This window comes from Protopterus annectens, chromosome 8.part1, assembly GCF_019279795.1.
Source record: "Protopterus annectens isolate FY-2018-M chromosome 8.part1, PAN1.0, whole genome shotgun sequence".
In the NCBI taxonomy this organism is placed as follows: domain Eukaryota; kingdom Metazoa; phylum Chordata; order Ceratodontiformes; family Protopteridae; genus Protopterus; species Protopterus annectens.
In genome coordinates, this window is record NC_056742.1 from 327,802,887 (window position 1) to 327,821,339 (window position 18,453).

The 18,453-nt window shown below is 38.5% G+C and overlaps 1 pseudogene; it reads right to left on the minus strand.

Annotated features, from left to right (window-relative positions):
• Positions 1-16,563, minus strand: part of LOC122810125 — a 28,161-nt pseudogene extending 11,598 nt beyond the window's left edge.
• Positions 16,564-18,453: the final 1,890 nt, after the last annotated feature.

Consider the following 18,453-nt stretch of genomic DNA (forward strand, 5'->3'; position numbering starts at 1 on the left):
AGTTGGTGAGCCAGTTGGCGACCCATCTGGTAATGTAGGAGTTAATTCCCAACTGAGGGAGTATCTCTATAATACCAGAGTGATGAATTGTGTCAAATGTCTTGGCTATGTCAAGATAGATGGTATGCACTTTCTTTCCCTTGTCCAGAGCTTTGGTGACTTTCTCAAAGAAGTCAGCCATGTTTAGCAGGCATGAACTACCTTTAACGAATCCATACTGGGCTGTGTCCAGAATTTGGACATTACATATGGCCTTGTTAATGAGATCCATAATGATTCTTTCTATGGCCTTGCAGATGAGACTAGTCAAGCTTATGGCTTATAATTCCAGGGTTGGTTGACAGTCCTCCTTTGTGTGGAGGGATTACTGTTTCTGCCCTCCATTCCATTGGAACATAGCCAGTTTGCAGGCTGTGCTTAAACAAGGATCCAAGAGGGTATATGTCATTTTCTAAGTTGTTTAAAAGGCAACCTGGGATGCTGTCTGGTCCCACTGATGCCATTTTTTTGGCCTTGGAGAGTGCAGAGATAACCTACTCTTTTGAGACAGTAGGCTGTGGAATGGTGTCACATATACTTTAGGGATGACTGGAGGGGATGGTGGAGGTGAATTTTGCTCCAAATCTGTCAGCTAGCAAGTTGGCTATTACCTCTGGTTGAGTATGGACAGTGCCAGGTGCCATCCACAAGTAGTTCAGTGCATAGCTGGCTATTCCCTTTTAGATTTTGGACATAGTTAAAGAATGCCTTGTGATTATTCTTAGCTAGGAAGACTTTTTATGCTTCATAATTAGCTTTGGAGGACTTGACAAGATCTCCAAATTGTTTATTTAAACTAAGGAGGGATTTCTTCCTCTGCTGAGTTAGTTCCCTCTTGTTCTTCTACATTAGTTTCTATCTCTTCTTGTATAGCCTGTTTATACTAGGGGTCCACCAGTGTAGCTTTTTGTTTTGGCAAGATCTGGTTTTAATCCGGTCAGGTACAGCTGATTCTATACAACTGCTTAAGTGGTATGCAGGACATTGGTGTACATCTCTGCATATGAGTCCATGTTATCTGCATTCGATGGAGCTTTGAAACTTCTTATACCATCATTTAGTAGGAGGTAGTTTGTCTTTGAAAAATTACTTAGTGTTTTGGAGCTTGATGGGGTATCAGGTCTTGTAATTACATCAAACGAGACTGATTTATAGTTTGCTCATACAAGGGAGGACATCACATGGGGCAGGTGCAATGCTCTCTCATGTTAGTGAGTATTATGCCCAGGACATTTGAGCCTCTAGTGGGTGTGTTGACTAGCTGTTGCAGAGCATTTGTACTGATAAAGTACAAAAACCTCTGAGCTAGCATGTTTGTGGAAATGTATGTTTCCCAGTCAATGGTAGGATAACTAAAATCACTCATATGTAAGGTGTTGTCTTTATGGCAAGTGACTCTAGTAAGTCCAGGTATGTGGCATGCTTTTCCTGTTTCATGGTGGGGGAACTGTTGCTAGCTATGATGTGGTAGGGGACTTTGTCTACAGTTAATTGGACATGGAGTAGCTCAAGAGAGCCATACTGTTTGACCAATATCAAGGTGTACTTATCCTTAATGAAGATGGCTGTACCTCCTCCTTTGGTTCTTTCATATTCAGTTTGTGTTTTGAATGTATGGAAGGTATTGTAGCCCTGCATGGCCGGAGTACTTTCCTTGCCTTTAGCAATGTCTCAGTGACTGCGTAGACATTAGCATCTTCCAAAGTGAAGAGTGCTTCCAGGGAGTGCAGCTTTTTGTTTAGCCTCCTAGCATTAAGCAGCAGCACCTTGAGTTTACCTAGAGAGGATTTTGTTATGTTGGGAGGTTGGGTATTCTGAAACTGTCTAAAAAAGGCACAATAGGGGTGGCTAATGCCTTTGCCAGTATCCACAAGATTAGAGGAGACAGGTGCAGACCATCTCTGGCAAAGCAGCATGGCCTGTTCTTCCCAGGCTGACAGATATTGGATCACTTTGGACTGACACAAGAAGCTAAGCCAACTGTTAAAGACAATCATTTTTTGTATTGTGGCATCATCCTTGGAGAAGGTAGAATGCTGCTTAAGGCTAGGCTTATACCTGCCTGTGACACATAATCTGACAGGTTAGTCATGTCTCTCTTCATATAGTCCAGTGAGGTATGTCTCAAGTAATTCATGCCCGCATGGACTATGATGGAGTCATAGAGTGACTTAAGTGCTTGAATGACTTGACAGATCCTGGCATCTCACAGGCAGCTAACCATAACCTGCTCCTTATCTAGCCTGGTGAGGGGAACATCTGTGTGTCTCACAATGGAGTCACCTATGACCAATACATTAGGTTTTGTGGTATTACACCTTATGGGCTTATTTGTTGAGACACTCATATGTGTGTTATGTGTTGTGGTTGTTTGTTTTGCACTGTTATGCATGTAAATGGTTTCTGTTTGGGATGCCATTGATCTTTTGGTAAGTTAGTAGTGCATACCTCCACATATGTGGGTTTATGTGTCATGTTGTTATGTAGTGTGGGAAGTGTACGTATGCTAATCTAATTTCATAGTGTAACTACATCACTCACATCATGTATTTGTTTGTTTCAGGAATAAGCGGTTGTTATTATACATGAGAAATTTGATACATTGCTTCAGGATGCCTAACCTATCATGGCCAAAGAAACGATGGGAAATTGCCCCTCCATGATAGCAGGCTCTTACTGTATATTTTATTAGGGAAGGGAATGGATTAATTTGACAGGACGTTGCTGGTAGTGCTGAGATGTAAGAGGAACCTATACTTTGTGTAGGCTAAGGTTGATCAATAAGGCAACGCTGCTCAGTGTGCAACTGAGTTGCTGCTAGAGCAGCACAAAACTTGGAAAGGTTTCACTTGCAGCTGTTTAGGGAAAAACTGAGCTTCTAGGCTTTTGCGTCTATACAAGGGCACTGCTAACCACTGCTGAGTGAAGAGCAGCACCGTGCAAATGCAAGGCTTAAATACAAAGGGAAACAGGTTTTAAGCTAACTACCAATCAGAAAAGCACACAATAAGCCTTTCACCAGCAATCCCCAACTCAGACAGGTTAGATCAGCCCACTTCTGACACACAGGTACAGAAAAACACATTCTTAATGTTAAATAGCTAATTTGAAGCCCGGGTGTAACAAGACTACACTAACTACCTACAAAACCCAACAAGTAACAGATGCAGTGTAATACAATGCAATTAACTACTTAAAGCAGCAGTGGGGCAGTACAGATTTTTTTTTTTTGCTATAAAGTACAAAAGTAATAGGAAATAGTTTAAGAAACACCTACAAGCATAAACCTCCAACTATTAACACAAATGGCCCTGATAATATCCCAGGAGGCCTCCTAAATTGCTGGAAATATGACCCATTAGGATGACGTGAGCCACTTTTCAACTATAGCCTCAAAACAGGCTTTGTACAAAAATAACAGAGGACTGCAATGGTTAATCTACTTCATAAGGATGGACCATAAATCTACCCTGGAAACTACAGACCTATTAGTCTGACTGGTCTAATATGCAAAGCCATGGAACAAATTATCATGGAAATGATCAACAAAGATACAAGCAAACTTCAGACACTGGACCCAACCCAGTTTGACTTTGTCAAGGGAAGATCATGCCTACTAAACCTGATGGACTTCTTTGAGTAGGTCATCAAGGCAATGTATGAGGGAAAATGGTGCATACCACCTACCTGGACCTGGCTAAGGCATTCAGTATAATACCCCACTCAGGTATAGTTGATAAACTCACCAAAATGGGCATAGACAACTACATAACTCACTGGATTCCCAGATGGCTCACAGACAGGACCAGGATGTCAGGATTGGTGATACCACCTCCACAAAGAGAATGGTTACCAGTGAGTACCTCAGAGCCTTGTACTAGTATGTGTCTACTTCTCAGAGGTAAAAGGTAATGTCAAAGTCCTTTGCCGGCCAAAGTTTGCAGATGGCTGCACATTGGGAGCTGTCATAGAATCTCCCTGTGACAAGGACATCTTACAAAAGGGTTTAACACAAATGATTGGTGCCAAAGTTATAGACTAAAACTCAGTGCCAACAAATGCATTATAGTGCCTTTTGGAAAACATTCACCCAGGTTAATTACTCCATTGATAAGACATCCCTAAGAGTTGACCCTGTCATCAGGGATCTAGGAACATATGTAGACAGCAATCCAGGCTTTGACCAACATATGGTTAAAGTATTAAGAAAATCAGTCTGTTACCTAACTTATAAGTAAGGGCATTCCAATAGGGTCCAATGAAGTCATAGTGCCACTTTATTTGGCTCTTATCAGAGCCATCATTGAGTATAGTGCCCCCTTCAGAAGGTTGGTGTCCAAACATATGCAACAGTTGGAATGCCCACAACGGTTCCTCACCAGGAGAATCCAGTGTATAAACACATTGTCCTACACAGATCACTTTAAAGTCCTATCTCTATACTCAGTCTCATACAGGTTACTGAGGGTGAAATATGCCTGGCATACAAGGCATCCTCAGATCCAGTTTTGCTGGACCTTTTGCACATCAGTAAAATGAACAGCATCATATCCATTAGATCTATAGATTTCAAATTTTCTTAAGACATAAATAAGACATGTTGGTGAGACATATCTGTCTCAAAGGAATTGCATGCTTTGGAACAGACTCCTCGTCCATGTGAAGCTGAGCCCAACCTCAATCCTATTGAAGTGTAACCTTGGCCAATGGATGAGAAATCTGAAATCCACCTTTGGTCTGCCCTCTATTTCTCTGATAGAGACAGACAGTATTGCCCAAACTAATGCACCCCCTACACATAACATCTAGAAATTTCCTAACATACCCCCTGTGAATAAATACCTGTGATACATAGGGACACAATTGGGTCGGATTGCACAGCAAGGCTTATAAAGGCCGTGGTAGTTACTAACCTAGTATATAACTATGAGCCTATTATGTTCCATTGCTTTTTATTCACATTGGTTCCTTGTCTACTACTCAGTTTTATAAAATACAGAAGTGTAAATAAATTAGCAGGTCTTGGTGTGGGATACATGATAGTTGCATGAGTACATGATTGAATAGACAAGAGGATATGCAGTGCCATAATATAGAAGATTGTGATCAGGTTCCTAATGTGTCTGAAATATGGATATCAAAAAATTCACCTCATGAGCAAAGACTGAGAGGTGAATCTTGACATCCACATTGAGAATACATAAGCTCATTTATTATCGGACATCCAATTATAGCTCTTAATAGCATGTGGAGCTTAAACTTTTTCTATGTACTACAAAAGTTATAGAAAATGTGCAATAGTGCTGTTTTACAGCCTTAAAAGTTGTGCTACACTTACTGCTGCCAGACAGAGAGCAGCCACCACAAAAAGCTGTTAAACACTTGATATAACATTCCAACATTTTCAACAAAATGTCTGCAGTACGAAGCATTTCAACCATCCAATGTCCTTCTGTGGTGTCTGTCAACTGCTGTTAATGGTTTATCTTGAACCTAGAACTTAATGGCAGAGAGGAGTGCTTAACAAAAACTTAACAAGCACCTTCCTTTCACCAGAAAGGTACTTAAGAAGCCTGTCATTTCACCAGTTTTGGAGCATAATCATAGATTGAGTGCACTGCAAACATGTATCACATATATGAATGGGTAGCTACTATCTAGGTCTCACAGATCTAGTGCTCATCCATTTCATTGCCTGCATTGGTGATAACACAGAAAGACTAAAATAGCAAGGATGCTTTCTTTGTATGTCTTAAATGCATGTAAAGAAGGTGCCATACAAGATGGTACAAAAATGATAAAGAAGGACCTCTTAAGACTGCCGGAATGATCTCCATGACAGCTTAAAATTGTTGCTTAATAATGCATCTGGCATTCAATCTTTTGTGGCATGATTACATAGTTGGAATGGAAGCAATGCATCAGCAAAAGTACTAAGGTTCTTTAAGATTCCTTCAAGTGAAGCAAGCACAAGTAAGACACGTGATGGAGTAGCAGGACAAGAGTTAGAAAACTGTCTGCCACAGGAAAAGATATGACCAGTAGAAACAAGAAGTTATTATTTCTCTGTATATTCTACTGATAAAACCACACATAGAGTATTTTAAGTAGCTGTGGTAACCTCATTTTTCTAAGACTCAAACAGGATAGAGAAACCGCAGAGGAGGGCAAAGATCTTCACCATATAAAGGAATGAGACAACCGATTAATAAAAAAGCCTAAGATGGGATGAGCCAGATACCTTAAGAAAATTAGCAAAACCCAAGTAGACAGACCTTTAAAAATGGTGTTGGACAATAAGCACGCAAAATTTAAAGATGAAAGATACTCAAGTCATATTTAAGGAAAGATTCATTGAAAGAAAGGATAGCAAACAATTGCACAGCCTTTCTGAAAAGTTGGTATAATCAAATCAGTACAAGACGTAAAGAACATAGGGGAAAACACAAGGGAGTTTTTGAGAAAAAAAAAGTTTTTGAGAGGGAAACGCAAGGGACAACATATGTTTGGTGGAAGAAAAAATACACAGCTAGATAAATACGGCATGTAGTTTATCTGAAAGATTATCTATCTATCTATCTATCTATGTATGTATCTATGAATGTATGTATGTATCTATCTATCTATCTGTCTATCGATCTATCTTTCTTACTTTACTGGGAAAGTCCAACAGGGATAAAACCCTTTTTAGTGGAGGCCCTGGGAGATAAGCTCCACATTTAACACCAGTTCTGACATATACAAAAAATACAGTTACATAATATCAGAAGGAATACAAAATATAGGTAATTATATATACATTAGAGGGCAAGCTTTACAATAGTGTACATAAGCATCACTTAGAAAAAGAGAATGCATGCAGTTTGCATAGGTACATACAGTGTTGAGCATCTATTAGAAATAGACAGAGGACTGTATATAGCAAAGAGAGATATAGCATTGCAAAAGATACTAACATATTACCTGCAATTTCTAGCAATTACAATAATGAAAAAAGAGGAATGGAAGGTGGTTGATAAAGAAATATTTGCAATATATTAATAGTGGGGCAATTATGAAACTATTTTTACATTTAAGATTGAGAAGCAAAGTAATCAAGGAAGTAAACATTTTTGGGGCTACTTTGACTGTTATAAGGAGTATTAGTTTTGAATAGATGAGGAGAGATAGTGGAGAAACTGTGACAGAGGGGGTACAGTGAACATATGGAAATGGGCAGACAAGATGGGGTGAGAAATCCATATTTGTTATCAAAACCTGAATTTTTGGTTTTATGTTCTTTTCATGATCATTCTTGATAACATTTGCTTTTGAAGTATCAGCTCTAGCCAAGTTGTACAAAATATTGTTTAAATTGCAGAAAGAGTTGCTGACACACAACAGGCTCTTTTTGTTAACCCATATATGTGTGCAGGGGCCTTTGACGTTTCTTATATTGTCAAAACTACCCTCCTGTACTGTCTTGACTGTCTGACTGGATGCTGGATGGTGTAATGAAGATAATAGACATCCGTCCAAAGGAAAATTTATATGACTTGCAGTGAGGAGAACAATATATGGTGTGGCTTAAAATGCATCACCTTGGTAGCACCACTGCTAGTGATGCATTTTTATAGTGGATACAATAATCCTCTTGGTCTTATTATGGCATAAAACTGACACATGTTTTATGCCTTATATGATAACACATTTGGTTTATTATGGGATAGAAAGCAAAGAGTTCTCCGGGCTGTGGTCAGCCTTCTTGCATGCAACCCATGAATCAGGTCATCAAATAACACATTTATTGTTCCAGTGCCTGATCCCTAGTTGAGTCACATAACAACCATATGCACTCCTGATTATGAGTCTTCTCCAAATGTTTAACAATGATCTGGTAACACACTGCATCAACAACAACAGCAGAGACTACAGTTACATGCTGCTGCTGACAACTGTACATTATAGCCCTCTGTCATACTAGATGCCTAGTCTAAGTACTGCTTTGGCCAAAATCCTGGTTGCATTACAGTTGTTTTAACCATGGTGAACCGCCACAACCACTCATGACTCCTTGGAGCGTTTCTCTCTCTTGGAGAGCACAGCATTCTCAAATAGGGTATGCAGCTGTACACAGTGCAGCACAGCTGACACATGCAGTGTGGCGCTAACACCATGTTATCATTACCATGGCAAAACATTAAGCATATTAGCACACTCCACTCTTCAATATGTGTGATGTGCTGCAGTCTGTGAATTTCAGCGAGTGAGGAACAGCTGCTTTGGCTATGGGTACATAACAGGGGACATACTTTAGGATTCTGCACTAGTGAATTAAAGCTAACTCATCCTCTGAAAGCAGATTTTATCCACACCAGATGGTCCAAGATGGGTTTGTGAAAGGTATCAGTTCTCAGGATTATGTCCATTTGTTACTTAATGTGATACATATGCATATGCATACATAATGATGTCAGTAGAAGAGACAAAATTGTCTATCTGTTCTGCCAATAGTCTGCAACTAGCAGGCTGCAGGATGTATGGGGTATAAAGTTTCAAATTAACAGTAGTTACAGACTTTAGGAAGGTATTTAAAAATCCAGAATAACAATACAAGGTACAATACAAAGGAAATTCACCCCGGGGATCACGTCAGTCGCACTGTTAGACAAGGGTCCAGGGAGGTAAATAGTGTGGGAAGAAATAGCCAGGGAATTGTTATGGCTAGGCTTGTATAGGCCCTAGGGCTGATAGCCTAGTACCAACCTATGAACCTATAAACAAGCCCGAAGTCATTAAACGTCATCGTTTTGACAATCTTTAGAGGCAGGATAAATTGCATTATTCTTAGTTCATATGACTCAGCTCATATCATGTCATCAGCTCATTTCCATTTTATGCAGCTAGTCATAGAGGCTCCCCCCCCCCTTTTTTTTTCTTTTTCATTTATTTTTAGCCATCAGAGCTCTAGAAATACTATATGTCATGCTGGAGCTCTCCCAATATAATGAATAAGGATGTATGCAGATGATTATTTGGGAACAGCTTCCTAAAAAACTTCTTATTCAGAAAGTAGGAGAACAAATTGTCCATGTTTAAGTTAGAAGATTAACTTATCAAATAATGAGCTTTTACCCCTTAAATGGCCCTACTAAGAATTACTTCACCTCTACCTCTTACCTTTGATAAAATAAAAAGCCATTATATTTTTACTGAGTTATTCTGTCAATAAACTGTGTAAGCATAATTACCCAGCATGAATCTATTGGCTATGGACTATTTTAAGGGTATGAGACAAAACATTTATTTCATATTAATGTAAGGTAGCCACAATTAGAATGATAGTAACCTCCATACTTTTAGTATGCCTCATCTCTACAACACAGAAAGAGACATGTCATCCCTAGAATGCACAGACCTAAATCTTGAAGTTTTAATAAGAACATTCTTACCTGAGATTCAACAAAATTCCCTGTTTAAGGTGCAGTGTCTGTCTGAGATAAAAGTGTCAAATATCCAGCCAGAACTGTTAGTGCAGAGGCCTAAACCTCTGACTATGACAAGTAATCTAGATTTAGTTAGCAGCTAGGCCATTTTTGGAAATGATATGCCTATCTAGAGGTAGGAGGCAGCCTGAGTTGCAAGGTGCTGTAATTCCTCAGAGGAGGGGTAACAGAATCAAATGTGACACATGAGTGTGCTTACAGCACACCAAACTGCATAGCAGTAGCTTTAACCATTGGGGCACAAGAGATTGTGCCCACTTGGGGAAGGTCTAGTGACCCTGAGTCTCTCCTATAGTGATGTGGATATAAATTCCTTCTCTGGCAGAGAGTGGGGTTAGATCTTGGCTAACAGGTTCCCTGATGTCTGCATGTATGACAGATCCTGTGGCTGACTGTCACCTATAAAGTATGAATGGTCCAGTCAGTGTACAATCAGCAGGACAAAATGTGTGGAAAAAAGTGTTGAATGTCCACCTTTACCAGATAATTTCTTTATCAGACCCTGACAAAATCTTAGCATGCTCTCCCCACCTCTGCTGCTTCTGCTGTTTATCTCAAGATGATCAAAACTTAATTGGGTCCTTCATATTCAAATCCTGGTAATGCCTCTGTAAAATTGAAGTTATAACAAAGGGGGAGATATATGCAACATCTACAATGTGATGGATGATGTATGAGAAAAGGGTACTGTAGTCATTTCAGGAAGTAAAGGAGAAACATAAACTAATGAATAGCTATTAGGTTACTTAACAGACATGCTGTCTTCCAGTTTTTCTTTCATTTGTAGTAGCTGCATATGCTGTAGCTGCAACATGCAGACTGGAGTATTGTGATTGCTAAGCTTTGTATCATGTCCTAATATTCCATTTAGAAGTGATGAAATAAAGTTTTTATTGCTGAAATGCATTCAGCCCAAGGTCAGGCAGTCTCATAATTTCACATTTTGTCGTGATCTGAGCTTAATGTCTGCTGTATTTTTATGCATTTAAGGTTTCTTCAGTTTTTGGTTCTTTATCACATTGAAAATGCACTCCAGTGTTATTATTAGATGAAATGTGGTGATGTATGAGCCTGTGGGACAAGCCATGTGCATATGGACTGGGAATGTTAAAATTTGTTAGTGACATCATTGTATTACAGACTACATGACAGTGTTTGACTCTAGATTCCTCTAGTTTAATTTCTCCAAATCTTTTGGGTTTCTAATATCATGGTGGGAATGGACCCCATTCTGATGCCAGGGTATAATTAAACTGCCTGAAATTAGTATTCTTTCAGACTTTGGTATTAGCCAAATGTGCTCTTCACAGCACTCAAACTGTGCCCAGAACTGACTCCTTCTGCAGTTCACACAGAGTTACATGTACTACATACATACATACATACATACATACAAATGTTTCAAGCACGGGCATTAAAGCCCTTCTAGCTTGCCAATATGCCAAAACACTTGTTCCCATAATAAATGTCCAGACTGTTCTTAAAAATATCTAAACTAGTACTTGCTTTAATGTAATTTGGTAGTCTGTTCCATGCATCAGCTGTTCTGTCAGAGAGCCAGTTAGTACACTTCTCATTCCTATAGGTTATTCTACATAGGTTATCTGATGATTCTCTAGTACTTTTTGATAACCCTAAACATTCCCAGAGGTAGTTGTCTCTAAATGCCCTATATACCTGAATAAGATCTCCTCTTAAATATCTGTAAGAGACACTGTGCAAGTTCAGATATTTTAGTCTTTCATAATAACTTAGATTTTCACATCCATGGATGCCCTTAGTATTTTTCCACTCTACTCTTTCCAGTGTATTCATGCTTGTTTTCCTATAGGGTTTCCATATTGTTATTCCATACTCAAGTTTGGGTCTAATGTAACTAACAAACAATGACTTCATTATGTTTGATTTTCTAAACTTTATAAATCTTTTTATACAACCTATAGTTCTATAACTATCATTAGCCAATTGGTTGATATGATTAGAAAAATTCATAGCTGAATCTACCCATATACCCAGGTCCTTAAATCAGTCTACAGTTTCAATCACTGTGTGCTGTATTAAATATTCAACTTTCAGTTTATGTCTCCCAAATGACATATACTTAGTTTTTGATGTATTTATCAACATATTATTCTCCTGTGCCCAAATGGAAAATGTAGTCAAATTATTTTGCAGACATGCCTTATCTGTAACACTTGTAATCAGTTTACCCAATTTCAGGTCGTCAGTATATAGACTGTAGAACACCTCAGATGAAATAGTAAGGTCTGAAAGATACAATCTAAACAAGTAAGGGCCTAGTACAGAGCCCTGTGGGACACCTTGACTGTAACCAAGGATTTCACCTGTCCAGTTTGTGTGTGATACTTGTATTAGTAGCATATCTAAATACGACTGTAGATTCTTTTTTATTAGACCAATTGCTCCTATGACTTTTGGAACTGTTTGGGTATTCTTCCATACTGCCTTCATTTCTGCCTGTAAATCCTGATATTTTATGACTTTGTGTCTCTTTGTATGAGATGACCTCTAATTGATAGGTGGAGCAATTTCAGTGATTAATGCTACTTTTTTTCCCCTGGACTATTATATATGTTTTTGTAGCATCTATTATCTGAACTATAGGTAGTGTCTGATCCCATGTGATATAATATTCACCATTCTCCATAATGCTTTGTGGTTCATATTTCCATTGCTTCCCTGCTACTTCAATATTGTAATGTTTGTACAATCCCCAATGCAACAGTCCTGCCACATTCCTGTGCCTTTCAGTATACAGGCCCACTGCCATGAGTATATCATACCCAGCAAGAAGGTGTGTGACTATTTCCAATTCTTTCTTAGAGAACCTACATTTCTCTATCTCTCACAGGTTCATAGGTAAGTGCTAGGCTAGCTGCCCTTTTGGGCCATTTTAAGAATAACCAATTTCCCTTTTTGTGCTCAAAATAGCCTATCCCATTTGGTTATAGATTGGCCTTGCCCAGCCCATGGTCAATAATTATACATTACCCTAATGAGAATAACTAGAATCACACTATAGGTAATTTGAGGGCCCCTCTCCATGCATAGGATAAAGTATTTAGGAGGCGCCTCTGTCCATTAATAGTACAGGGGCAATCCTGGGGTAATTTTTTGTCTCCCATTCATAGATTTAAGTTGTGTTTGAATATGGACAGGGATGAACTTTGTTTTAAGTGGATAAGGAGTCTCTTTCAGAACTGTGGTATCTTCTGCAAGACATACCTGTCACTCCAAACCATTCTGTTGATGCTGCAAAAGAGGTTTAAAACCTTAGAACGAGGTATTTCTGATACTATTTGACTTGCTGATGTGCAGTAAATCTATCAGTTATGGGTCAGAGGATGCCTTGTATGTCAGGCAAAGACCACTTCTTAGCAGTATGTAGGATACCTAGTATAGTGACAAGGTTTTGAGTTGGCCTGTGTAGGACATATTAAGCCTTATATCCTTTTAGTAAGGTATCTCTGTGGGCATTCCATTTGTTGCATATGCCTGGACCAATACATACCAAAGAGGGCATTATATTCAAGGACTGACCTAATAAGGGCTGAGTAAAGGGGAACACTGACATCCCTAGACCAAGACACAATCCTTTTGTTTATAATTGGTTGGTGCAATATAAAAGGACTTTCTTACAACAGTAGACACATTGTGGTGAAAAGTTAGGTCACAGACCACATAAGTTCCCAAAGTCTGAACAAATAAGTTCCCAAAATCTGAACAACTGGGTCAACTCTTAGGGGTATATTGTCAACACAGTAGTTCCCTCGGGTAGATGACTTCCCAAAGGATACAATAATGCATTTTTTGGCATTTAGTTTGAGTCCATATTTTGGCACCAGTTATTTCTTTGGGATAAACCTTCCTGTTGGATGGCTAAGTCATTTGGAGATTCAATGACTGCTCCTAGCTTGCAGTTATCTGCAAACTTAATCAGCCAGAGTCTTTTGGTATTGGTTTCTACTTCATAAAAGTAGATGCCAAACAGGAGAAGTCCCAGGACAGAACCCCGGGGGTCTCCACTGATGATTGGTCACTTTGTGGAGGTTACTTTCCCTGTTTTGATTATCTGTGAGCCAGCTGAGAATACCATGGGTGACATAGGGGTTTATTCCCAGTTTATTTGGCTTTTCTACTGTACCTGAGTAGGAGAATGTGCCAAAAGCTCTGGCCAGGTTCAGGTATGTAGTATTTGCTGTTTTGCATTCATCCATTGCTTTGGTGACATATTCAAAAAAGTTCACCAGGTTAAGTAAGCATAACCTGCTCTTGATGAAGCCAAACTGAGACGGATCCAGTGCTTGAAGGTGCCCTGTGTCCTAATTGCTAATTCCATGGTAAGTCTTTCCATCAATTTGTATATGAGACAGGGCAGACTTATGGGTCTGTAACTGTCTAGGTCTGTGGAAGGTCCTCCCATATGCAAGTGAATGCTTGTAGCTGATTTTCATTTGCTTAGTACAAAACCTAAATGGAGGCTGATATTGAACTATTTTATTAGGGGTCTTGCTAAATCATGCTTTATGAGATTTAATATGCAGCCAGGGATATTTTTAGTACCCACTGATGCAGTATTTTTAGCTTCTGATAGCATTTTTAGGAGATGGTCTTGTGGGATAGCTGGAGGCAAGCCAGTTTCAAGAATATCTTTAGGGACAGACAGAAGACAGAAAGGGGTAAAAGTTAGCTCTAAATTTAATCAGCCAGTAGGTTCACTATATCTTTAGCCTTGGTGTAGATAACATCTTTCATAGTCAGCCCAGAGACTTGCCTTGTTGTGCTTTTGAGATTATGAACCTAATTAAAAACGTCTTGTAATTGTCTTTGGCTTGGGTAGCTATTTAGCCTCAGACTTGGCTTTGGTGGATTGTATTAAGCTCCTGAGTATGTTTATTTCAGTCACAAGGGCTCTAACATTCTGGGAATTACTCTTCTTACTTATGTTCAAAATTATTTTCCGTTTATCATAAAGCTAGTTAATATGATGGCTCCACTATATGGTTTTGTTATTGCAGTTTGCCCTGCACTGGTTCCTATTGGTACAGCTGCATCTATGCAGCTTTCTACATGTTGATATAGTGTGGTGCTGTACATTTCTGTGTAGTTAGTGGAGTTTACTGGGTTTGGTGGGGATTTGAAAGTTGCCATATGCCTCATGTAGGAGTAGGTAGTTTGTCATAAAGAAATTTCTCAAGATACCTTAGATGGGAGGGATCTCTGGTTTCAGTTTTATTTTGAAGGAGACTGTTTTATGGTAAGACCTAATTAGTGATAAAGATATGCAAGGGATGGTGCAAGATGCTTCCATATTAAAAAGGACAAGATCAAAGATGGTATTCCCCTAGTGGGTACTCTCACTAATTGTTCCAGGTCATTCATATTGACAAAGTGCAGAAGTATCTGTGCTTTTGCACTAGCGGTGGTGTAGGTCTCCCAATCTATAGCTGGATAGTTTAGATTTTCCTGCATGTTCAATAGACTTTGTCAACCAGCATGTACTTAATCCACTGTTCTGGGCCGCCATCCTTTTATCCTTTGGTTTCAACTTACCTCTCCTTAACCATCCCTGTGTCAAACCCTGATCAACATGAGGTTGTTCCAGGAGATCTCAATACTTGCCACTGAACTTATAGCTTTTCCACATTTCTTTCCTTCTCCTTATATTTTTTGTTTTTTTTTTGTTTTTTTTTTTACACATTTAGTTGCCATCTGATTTTTTCTATTTCTGGTTTGATTTCTATTCCAGCTTGACACTGGAATGTTTCTGTTAAACTAAGCAGAGAGGTCATTTTAGACTTCTCCTCCTCATGCTGTAAAATTTTCACTATGTTCAGATCTGATAAGGTCAGCAAATATGTATGCAGTCCCACAACTGCCGATCTATACATGTAATCAATTTGAAGGAGACCCATACTTCATTCAGAATAAGGAATATATAAGCTTAGTATACACTGATTTTTGTATAGCATTTGATAAGTGTGAAACATGCCTTCGTTGAAGGTTGGGCATTAAGCTGGCACCTCAGCACCATAAAAATCTACTGCTAATCATTAGTGGACTGGAGTTCCAGTGTGGTGATCCCTAACCAGGAAAAGCCAAAAGAAGAAGAACAACAACAACATTTGATAAGTGTGAAACATTTTACTCATTTTACAACTGGTCCAATACCTTTTGGGGCCAATCAATCACACCAAAACTGTAAATTAAACAGGAAGAGCAAATTGGTTTGTAGCTTGAACTTTATTCCTAGATGTTGAGGCAGTTTTTAATATTAGTTTTTTAGAAGAAGTATTTCTTACTGAGTTTTATTTGCACTTGTTCATGTTTTATTGCTGATTCTTCAACAATTGCCAAATATTTATACACTCCTTCATGTCAAGTTCCTTAATATCACATTCCTGTCCCAGGCTGATATTTTCTTGGTACTGCAGCATTCTTGCTTTAAATGTTGCTTTTGCAAATTCCTCAAGAGAAAATGCCATTCTTATATCATCTGAGAAAATTTTAACCACGTGCAGTTGTGCTTTCAGCTCCTCATCTGATGAACTATACAGTTTTAAGTCATCCACAAAATGAAGATGAGAAGTCTTTAAACAAGGTTGTTTTTCTGAGAGCCAAATTATAACTAAGACCTAATCTTTTAAGTAGTCAGCTTAATGGGTTGCAGGCAAGACAAAACAGCGGTGGTGACAAAGAATCACCATGAAATAATCCCCTTTGATTTTTTTTTTAATCCTACAATAAGAATTTGCCCTTCGTCGTGGCTTAATTGCAAAGCAGTTTGTCAATGTTTCCTGGTCTCTGTAATATAATTGATCAGTGTAGAATGTATCTGTACACCTGTAAGCGCACCTTTATCCGTGAGTGTGAGATACTGTCAAATGTTTTTTTGTAATCTATCCATGTCATACTTGATTCCCACCTTTTTACAATTCTCGATTACGTCTTTTTGTAGCAACAAATTATTCTTTGTTCCAAATGACTTTCTTTTGTCACCTTTGTGTTCTGTTGCCATGATTGAGTTTTCTTCTAAATGACTATAAACTGTCTGCATCAGTTCCAGTTTATGGTTTGTACATCATCTGAAGGCAAGTTATTGGTCTATAGTTTTTAGGATGGCTTACAGGTTCACTCTTAATGAGGAGTACTGTTTTTCCAGTGGTTAACCAAGTTGGTATTTGTTCAGGATGAGCATGTAAGTAATTCTCATGCAGCAAAACTCAAAAAACAAAGTTCTAGGTGCAAATCCAATGACCACTACGAAACAAATAAATTAGCGCTTTCATTCACTGTTTATAGAATTTTTACACAAGTTATGTATTACACTTTTTTCTTCTTTAGTGAGGTTTTCTGAATAACCATAAAGGCTGCTCTTTCTAAATTCTCTTTCACATATATTTTGAAAAGCCTGAAGAGTAGATTGAAGAGGGGGGTTAAAAGTAGTTGTTTTTTTAGGTTTGTTATCTAACAATCTATTTGAAACAATAGATTCTTTCAACACATCCTGCATAATATAACTTAAATTTAACTTTCTCAGGTATAACCTGAAGTCAATTAGAAGTCTCCCTATATTCATATTACTTGCAGATATGAAAGAAAAACCTTTCTTTAAAACTTTTTATAAATCATGAGATAAAGAAACATCAGACACATTAATCACATCAATACAATAATCTTGCACATGGTTCTCATTCACCACCTGTTTTTTTGTTGTGATTTTCCCTTTCCCCTTGCCCTTCCCCTTGAATTGAGTGGTATTGTACCACCACTTGCAAGTCTGTTTGTTCTGTGGATTGTTCAAGGGAAAAGGGCCCTGATTGTGTCCTTGATTAAAACGTGAGACAGCCTGCGCATAGCTAGCCCGATTGTCATTGTCTGGTCTGTCCATTCTTGGGTCCACACTTATAGTAGTTGTTTTTTCCTTACAACCCTTTTCTGTATTTAAATTAGAATTAACATCACTCACTTTGTTATCTACCAAAGCATATCTTTCTTTGGTACTTGTATTAGTGTCCGATGTTTGTTCAGAAGTAATAGTACCACCCACATCACCAAAATTAGTTCTCTGTGTGTCATTAACCTTTTCTAGGACAATATAAGCCAGATTAGCTTGATATGCCATAATGTCTCTTTTAAGTCTCGATTGTTTCCTTGAGACTATTGTAGCCCTGTGCCTGTCGGCCTTCGTATCTACACCATTGTAAAGGACTAAAAAGTCTTTGAAACAATTGTAGTTCTTTATTTGCTCATCTAGATTCTTCATATTATCCTTGATTGTAGAAATTTCTTTCTGATAGTGCGCCATAAGTAAGCGCATCATACTTATACCCGTATCATTATACAATTCTATTAGAAGTTTACTTAATTCATCTCCCGGCATGACACAATTTGGGAATTTAGCAGTACTCAAGCCCTGAGGCACCACTTTTCTGTTTATACACTCGTCAAAGTATTGTAGTTCCAGATCTAATGTCACATGCCTAAAAACCAGTCTTTCTAACTCGTATATAGTTTTTTTTACAGTTCATACTCTCCATGTAAATATTTTCGTTTGTTAACTTACTTACATGGGCCTTCGAGTTAGTGACTTTTATAGACGAAAATGGGTTCCCAGTAGGTTTGCACACATAATCCCAAACACTTACTTCATTAGAAGTGATCTGCTCTCTCATATTCACGTTTGTTGATTCAAAATTGCCGGCTGCAATGGCGTTTCCAGTAGCGTGATGCAATGACGTCTGACCATTCTCTAATCGGGAACTGACCATGTTATGCTGCTGCTGCAGGGGAACACAATTGTACAAATTCTCCTTAACAATCCTAACAATAGTGGTTATAAGTTCTTCCTGATGAATATAGAAGTCACTGACTCGAAGGCCCATGCAAGTAAGTTAACAATCTAAAA